We start from the raw sequence: 8,634 nt of genomic DNA, 5'->3' as shown, positions 1-8,634 counted from the left end.
GGTAATAAAATTAACCCTTGGCAAATTGACTGAAGTTGATGAAGGCTGTCAAAATGATCCTTTTGCCTTTCTTCTCCACGAAGGTCTCCCTCTGCATTTCCTCCTTTTAGCTACCTAGTGACTTCCTATTTTCTCATATATCCCCCTTTATCACCAGAGGAAAAGTGTTAATCATTGGTTACAAGGTTACTATGTGCAAAGAACCACACTAAGTAAATTGTAATATCTCCTTTGTTCTTTTTCACAGTCTTATCAAGTAGGCAGTGTTAGCCCAGTTTTACGGAAGAGGATGTTGAATCATAGAGGTTATGTATCTGTGGCCAAGTTCACATAGTAAGAGACAGAGCATGATTAAAATTCAAGTGGAGTAAGTAGTTTCCACTAATGGCCACCAGCGGTTTCTCCCATCTTTGTATATGCTTGTATTCCTTAGATCAAGAGCGGAATCTATTTCTCTACTCCTTGAATTGGGGAGGGCTTTGTCACTTGTTTCGTTGAACAGAATGAAAGGGAAACGGCGCTTGGAACTTCAGAGTCTAGATCTCGAAGAACTGGCAGTTTCCGCTTGCTAGCACATGGAACCCAGCCACCATGCTGTAAGGCAGTCCAGGCTAGACCACTGAGGGACTGGAGACCATGTGTAGAGAGGTCAGTGGAATGAGATCATGCCACTGTACTTGTAAACCTCATAGTCTAGTGGAAGACATGGCTCTGTAAATGAAAAACTATGAAGCATTGTAATCTGTGTTCTAATAGAGGCAAATAAAAATTTGCTGTGGAAACCAGAATAGAGAGCGAGTGATCATGTGTGGGTGTGCGGAAAGGTGTGTGGGGGTGGGGGCAGCAGGTGGGGAGTGGAGAAGGTACCTTTACAGAGGAGGTGATGGTACTTGCCCTGCGTCTGGAAGGTTAGTAGAGTGAGAAAATAGCATTTGCAAAGACGTGGCAGTGTAGCAAAACCTGATGTGCTCGGGGAACAGTGAGTGAGCAGTACTTTCAATGGCTTCTGGCTTCTTTTACTTCTAAACCTTAAACACTCTAAAAGCTCTAAACTCACTCACCGCAGTTTCCATGCCAGCAAGGGTGTAGGATGGATAGGAGAAAGGGCTTCCTGCAGTGATTGGTGTGCTTTTTAAACATTTATTTCTCTTAACCAATTCTCTTATTGTAATTTTAGGTAGCGTATTAGTTTTCTAGGGCTGCAACAACAAATTACCACAAACTTAGTGTCTTAAAACAAAAGAAATTTATTCACTCCCAGTTCTGGATACTAGAAATCTGAAGTTGAGGTGTTGGCAGGGTCACACTCTTTCTGAAGGTGCTAAAGGAGAATCCTTTCTGGCTTCTTCCAGCTTCTTACTCGTGGCTACAGGTGTTCCTTGGATTGTGGCCACATAACTTCTGTGTCTCCATCTTCATGGGGTCTTATTCTCTGTGTCTACATCTTCTCTTATATTGTCATTGAATTTCAGGCCCGCCCAATCCAGGAAGATCTCATCTCAAGATCTTTAGCTTAAATTTGCAAAGACCTTTTTTCTAAATAAGGTCACCTGGTTGGATGTAGCTTTTGGGAGAGGGGGGTCACCCTTCAACCTTCTACAGATGGCACACTAAAAATTTCCTTTGCTAATGATTTATATTTAAGGATAGATTTTAAAAAACCCTCATTTCATCACTTCTAAACTGCAAAAAGTTTAAAATTCAAAACGGTTTACTTTTAATGTGACTAGTTGCGTCTCTTTCCTAAGCAGCACCTTAGCAGATTCTCTCAGGCGGAACCCAAAAAGTCTGCATCGTAGTGTAATTGGCCCAGTGACTAGCTGTTAAATTGTCATCTTATGAAATATACATGGTTACAGTAAATGCCAGTGAGACTGTGGTCTACATTATTACAAATAATTTTCATTATATTTTACTGTCAGCAAATGCTGGTATGCAGCCCATTGCCCTTTCTTATATGAAGACGATAATAAAACAGAAAGTACACCATCATCTGAGATCTTTGTGTGGGATACCAAAGACTATAAACTCAATCGAAAGAAACATGAATGGAAATTTTATGGGCTTTCCATTAGACTTATCTTTGCTTCTTTTGTTAGTAAAGAATGAGAGTCGTAGAACTTGATATTGTCGCTAGACCCCAGTTATCTTTTCTTTGTAATTCAAGTTTCTATTCTTTTTTTTTAAATTTATTTATTATTATTATTTTTTTTTTATGCTCACAGTACTCGGTCTTCTTAGGTGATCTCCCATCTAAGTACTAACCAGGCCCGACCCTGCTTAGCTTCCGAGATCAGACAGGATCGGGCTTGTTCAGAGTGGCATGACTGTAGACTAAGTTTCTGTTCTTAATCAAAGTCTGTGGGGTGTGGGGACTCGCCCAGTACATTGAATGATAGAATTGTATCTGCCAAGGTAACGTACAAGAATTTGGACAGGTTTAAGCTGCTTTGTCATCAGGAGGGAGAGAGCTTTTAGGCTTGCAGGAACTCTGTCTTCTTCAGTTGCTGCCAGTGGGAATTGTTGTAATTTTAGGCGTTTCTGTAAAAAAGTCAAAGATTGCGGGAGGCAGGAGGGAGTCTATTCCATTAAAATCTTCCTATGAGTATTGAACAGTTTCCAATTTCTTCCTCATTGCCATCATCTTCATCTTTATCATCATCATCATCATCATCAATACCATCTGGAAAATTCTCTCATTGAACTAATAGTTGACAATCATTTTATCCTGTCCTCCAAAATAAAAAAAAAAGAAATGCCTTAGAGAAAATCCAAGTGGGCTCTTTGCCTGCTCGCTCTGTTTCTCTCTGTGTTGATTATTAATATATTCAAAATATCCACTGACTCTAACACATGTCAAATCACGATCCCAAACAGTTGGTCTCAACAGTGTAGAGCCAGCCTGGTCCTTAATTCTTTGTCCTTCTTTTTCTCACATTATAATAGCTCACTGTTAACAAAGGCAGAAGAGTATAATGCCTTGGCCAAGATGTTTGTCAGCTTTCAAGAAGATGAGAATCAATCTCCATGCAGAGTTGACATCAGAAAAGTATACACTCTGAGACAGGGCAGATCACCTTGTGCCATTTTCTGTAGACTTTCTTAGATTTAATAACCAATTGTTCACTGAATCTCAGGAAGCAGTCCCTGGGTGTGAGTGTAGCAAGGAGTCTCTCCTTAGAAATCCTCTGTAATTCAAGACATAGTACCTTAATTTCAGAAGCCAGGTCTCTGTGCATACTGCCTAACGAGTGGGCACACAGAGATTTGTCAGATGAAAGACAGGCAGGCTCTGAGCAGTCAGTGCACTGAGAAGCCGTGTAAATCCTATCTAAAGTTCCGGAGACTTAAAAAAACAAACACACGTTTTCCCGCCTGACAGCTATTCAAAGCAGTGTGGCTACTCCAATCCCCTTCCCGACTTCCGTCATTCCAAATCTCTGAGACTGATAGGGAGTCCTCATGGGAGACTCTCATTTAGCAATCTGGAAAATTGATGAGCTGAGAAAATACAGAAGCTAGGTGGCGCTGGCTGCCAAGGCTGCACCCGAGAAAGGTCTGCATGTGGGAACGTGCCCTGTGTCCAGAGGACACCGCGGTGAAACTTCCTTGAGTCTGGTACTCGATGTCGGGAGCGGTTTTTAACGGGGGAGGTATGAAAGTTTCCTCTGGGACTGCTCCCAAACGTTACCTGTTCCTTCTGTCTTAACAAGGAAAACACGGAAAGCACCGTTTGTATTTATGTGTTTTCTAAACAGACTCCTCTTGATCATTTGCGTTTCTAATATTCTGTTTGGTCTTTTGGGTTTTGCAGTCAGCACAGACTAGGACTTCTACAGGAAAACCAGAGGTTCCAGAATAGCAATCGGAAGAGGACTTGGTTTCAGTCTCTTTTCCATTAAGGCCTGTTTTCCACCAACCGCATAACCTGTGCATTTGGAATTTTTTCCCAATAGCATTGGCTTTCATAAGTTATAGTGCCTGTCAGGAAATAAAACGGCTTTGATGGAAAGACCAAAATTATAGCCGAGGACACAGGAATGTGGAACCAGCCTTCGAAGTCCGGCAGAATGGAAGAGAGCAGAAGTGGCCCGTGCCCGCGGGGCAGGTCCAACAAAAGTAGAACTTTTATGAATTGCTAGTCACATCTGGCCAAATCATCTTCTACAGTTACTTAGCCTAGGCACAAGAGGTATCAATCTTACAAATCTGATAAAATTTTCTGCTTTGCGAATGCTTATGGAAAGTGTTTTATATATAGAAATATTCAATCACATTTAGATACATTTAACAAATTCCACTTATTGAAAATAATACCATGACATTAAAATGGAAATGTCATCAAGAATATGGTTTTTGTTAATATTGCCAACTGTTCAGAAGGATACAGGGCGTATGTACATTTGTAGTTTTGAGGAGTTAGGTACACAAGAAAAAAGCAGACCATGCTGTTGATTTTTTTTGACATATTGTTAAATTTGTCTTTATTTGATGTGGCATAAAATGTTGATACTAATTAATCCCCAAGTGGAAAGAGGCTTATAGGTGGTGGTGAGGGGTGGTCATAAACTTTTTTTATTGGTCTCAGAGTCGCCGAAATCTTTGTTCCAACACAAGTAGCTCTAACCCAGATTAATATTTCTCCTGTCACCCCTCCATAAAAGAAGCCCGTTGAAGAGAATTTCTTGAAAAAGTACACCATTTCCCTTTATTCCCTTCCTTCATTCCCTTGCCTTAAGCAGCACACACATTTGTAAACCCTGTTCCAACCTAGACATGGTAGCGATGGAAGAAATAGGGGTTGAGAATTTCAAGCTTATTCCTGCAGTCAAAATAGACTTCAGCCTCATGTAGCTAGAAATGGCCACAGTACCTTCACAGAGGAGAAAGTAGTCTCTAAAATGGTGGACCACTCATTCATGTTGTTCATCACCGCAGTCCTGGCACTTGGTGCAGTACCTGGTGTATGGCAACTGCTCCTTCGCCAAGTTACTTTTCCCTGACTGTTTCCACATGAGGATCTCTGTCATCTTAGACTGAATATGAGATAGTTTATCAAATAGTAAACCAATACGGTTGAGCGCCTACTACATGCAGGACTGTGTTAGAAACTACGTGGATTGCAAAGAATGATATGTGAATCCACGTTTCCTAAGGCAGTGGTCCCCTTTTGGGCACCAGAGACCGGTGCTCCTATGAGAATCTATTGCCTGATGATCTGAGGTGGAGCTGAGGCCGTGATGCTGGCGCTGGGGAGCGGCTGCAGATACACATGAAGCTTTGCTTGCTTGCCTGCTACTTACCTGCTGTGCGGTCCCGGTTCCCAGTAGGCCACAGACTGGTACTAGTCCGTGGCCCGGGGGTTGGGGACCCCTGCCCTAAGGGGTTACCTATAAGTACATGACTACAGATTTGGGAGGAGATGTTATAGCACATTGCCTATCAACCGCCTGTCTGAGGATCTAGCTGTGTTTCCATCTCTAATCTAGTTAAGCTACAAAATGCCACACCAGAAACCACAGAGCCGGTTTTTTCCTGGATAACTGTGCGCAACAGCCGTTGGCTTTCTATGGGCAGGATTTGGCCCATAGAACTCATGTGTTGCCAGTGCTTAAAGGAAGTTAGGGATTAAATATAAACCTGTTCTGTGTTCCTAGGGTAGTATCCATGAGCTCACGAGGTCATAGTCACATCGGCACACTTGGCAAGTTCAGGGCACTGTTATGCTATCTTTAGAATTAGTTTTAGTGACTCGTTTTGAATGCATCAGATATTAAAGCAAATTCTCTTACTGTGTTTCAAGGACTTTTCTTTTCTCCCAGGTCCAGTGTTACAAGTTTTGTTCTAGGACAAAATACACATCTGTGTTAGCTTTCTTTTGTATCTCCTTTTTGATATCACCTTATAGCCTTTTTTCTTTTTGGCATAAATGCATTCATAGCTAAATTATGGAGTGACCAGAATTTGTCAGTCTCAGTAGTTTTGACATTTTGGGCAAGATCATTCTTTTTTGTGGGGGCTATCCTGTGCCTTGTTGGATGTTTAGTATCTTCCCTGGCCTTTGCCACCGGATGCCACTAGCAGACACCCTCCCTGCAAATATGTCTCCAGATAATGCCACATATCTGGATGTGTCTGGGTGGGTGGGGAGTGCCATCTGTCGAGAACCACTGACTTAATACCAGCATTATTTTTCTGCCTAGACCTATAATATCATTTATTCAGTGGCCACAAGTTGGCAAATGGATTTTTTAAAACCAAAACTCATGTGAACAAAATGCCAATGAGGAGGGATAAAAACCAATTGGAGATCCTCATGAACTATTTCTTGACCGAAGAAATGCCTTGGGTGACCTACCACGTTCGCCACTCACTCTGCCCTCACTCATACTTAGTTGCTTTTAACAATCTAAGGCAGGTGTGTGACAGACTCACTAGCTGCAGAACTTCTGGAGAGTTCTCTGGGTGGAGAGTTATCTGAGCATGCCTGCCGCAGGTGCATGTGGGTGACTGAACTTTTAGCGGCATCATCCTGACTGGAATTTCATTCTCCTGCCTCTGCTTGCTCCTGAGATTGCTTACTATTGAATTGACAGGTGGAAAGAAACTTTTGTAAATGAATTCTTTTCTGTATTCTTTATTGCTGTGAGTGGAGAGTGGTATAGATGGGAAGAAAGCAAAATTGCAGATTGAAAAGAGGAAAGCCAAGGCAGATGCTGATGGTTAGATATGTAAGTGCAGTTGGCAGAGTAGTAAGACAGCCATGTTAACTGCTCTCTGAATAGTTTAAAATCTTCTGGAATAAACATTTGGGGTTTTCATAGGTGATATGCAAGGATTTTTTTCTGCTTGTCCAGAAGGTAATCTTGGACCCTTTTAGAGGTTACAACAGTATGTCCCTCTCTCACTTTAAGAATAAAACTTTAGTTAGGAAAGTAGAGAGGTGGTTTTTTTGTTTGTGGGGTGTGTGTGTGTGTGTGTGTGTGTGTGTGTGTGTGTGTGGTGTGTATGTGTGCGCGCGCTCGCCCGCCCTCTTCTGCAGGCTTTTGTAACTGAAGTGAATAGAAATGGCTTTGAAAGATTGGGGGTGCGTGGCTATGTATCCTTTAGGTCTGTGCTGGTCTGTTGCCTCAGGGTCTATCATGGTAAGCCTGGAATAGGGAAGGGCATGGAGATGGGTAAGGGAAGAAAAGTCAGGGAGCAAAGGTGGGGGTTGGAACAGAGCATTTGTTGACTGGTTATCAGTTGAATCATTTCATATATTGCTCCCAAGAAACCTGTTTTTATTTCCTGTTTATAGATGAGTAAACTGAGGTGAGAGAAGTCGAATGTGTTAGGTGAGAAAACTAGGAAGTGGCAGAGTTGATATTCACACCTCCTGTTGTGCGACTCTAAGACCCATTCTTTTTGTTACACTGTGACACCCCCATGCAAGATGAAGTGTCTGTCCTGTCAGCTTCTTGTGATGAGGACGTTGTAGGTATTGTAGGTAGGCATCGTCTTTGATGAGATGTGAAATGTCTAGCCAGCGTGTTATGATCACATGCTGGATAATTGCTAAGGAATTTGTATGTGTTGATTATGGTCTGGCTAAAGAGCATAATATTTGACTGCCAAAGATTAATTAAAGTATGTAGTAAAGTCTTTTGCTACTTAAACACATAATTTCTAGCAAAGAAAAGGCTGATTAAAGTACGTAGTTACATAAAATCTTTCCAGATATGTTATTTTCTCTTTAAAGAGACCATTTAAAATTTTATTTGTGGTAACATAATATTGTTTTACAAACATTTATGAACCTCATAGTGGCCCTAGAATGTTTTATGGAGACTTTACTGAAGTGAACTGAAATGATGAATTACTTAAAAACTGGTAAAACAAATTTTCTCATTATGTTTCATATTTGTAGATTGAAATCATCCCATTCTTGGAACTGTTGGTCAGACCCTCAGTCTTGCTATGGAATGTGCTAACGTGGTTATCTACACATCCTCATCCTCTCCATGGATGCTGCAGTGCCTGGCTCTGTGACCACCTCCCCTCCCATCACCCTTGGCCTCCAGAGGGAACCACCTCTGAACTCCTTAGTGATCCTGGTCCCCATTCCTGATGGCCTTGGTGAACGGTGTCTCTGGGCTAGCCATGAAACATGCTCCTCTGGTGGGTCTTCTGGACTCACATAATGTATCCATTGCAGCCTGTCCATGGCCCTCAGCTTTATTTCTTCTTCTGCCACTTGCCAGCGTAACTCAGGTGTTTCTACATCTCTGAGAGTTGACCATTGTTTCTGAGAGGCTTCTAAGAGCCATACCAGCAAAAAGTTTGCTCAGTTCCCAGGAGTCTTTGCAAGAATATTAAATACCATTTAATAAAATACTCCTAATCTAATGAAATCTTCCTTATTCAGCCTTGCATTCCAGCCGCCATGATCAAACACCCTTAAAACCACATCGCAGGAGAATGGTCCTGACTCCTGCTAGTTCCTAGGTATATAGTTTTCCAGGCACACAGCCTCTTTCCACTCTTATCAGACCCAGCATAGCTCCAGATGGATCATGCTGAGATTGAACCGTAGTTATCAGCCTGGGAACTTGGAGGTATGGCCAGCTCCTCACTGAGGTCCTCTATCAGTTT

The 8,634-nt window shown here is 42.0% G+C and overlaps 1 pseudogene; it reads right to left on the bottom strand.

Annotated features, from left to right (window-relative positions):
* Positions 1-2,216: 2,216 nt before the first annotated feature.
* LOC111745903 lies at positions 2,217-2,335 on the bottom strand (annotated as a pseudogene).
* Between the last annotated feature and the right edge of the window lie 6,299 nt (positions 2,336-8,634).

Source organism: Pteropus vampyrus, unplaced genomic scaffold (assembly GCF_000151845.1).
Source record: "Pteropus vampyrus isolate Shadow unplaced genomic scaffold, Pvam_2.0 Scaffold169, whole genome shotgun sequence".
Taxonomy (NCBI): domain Eukaryota; kingdom Metazoa; phylum Chordata; class Mammalia; order Chiroptera; family Pteropodidae; genus Pteropus; species Pteropus vampyrus.
This window is presented reverse-complemented; position numbering and strand designations above follow the sequence as displayed.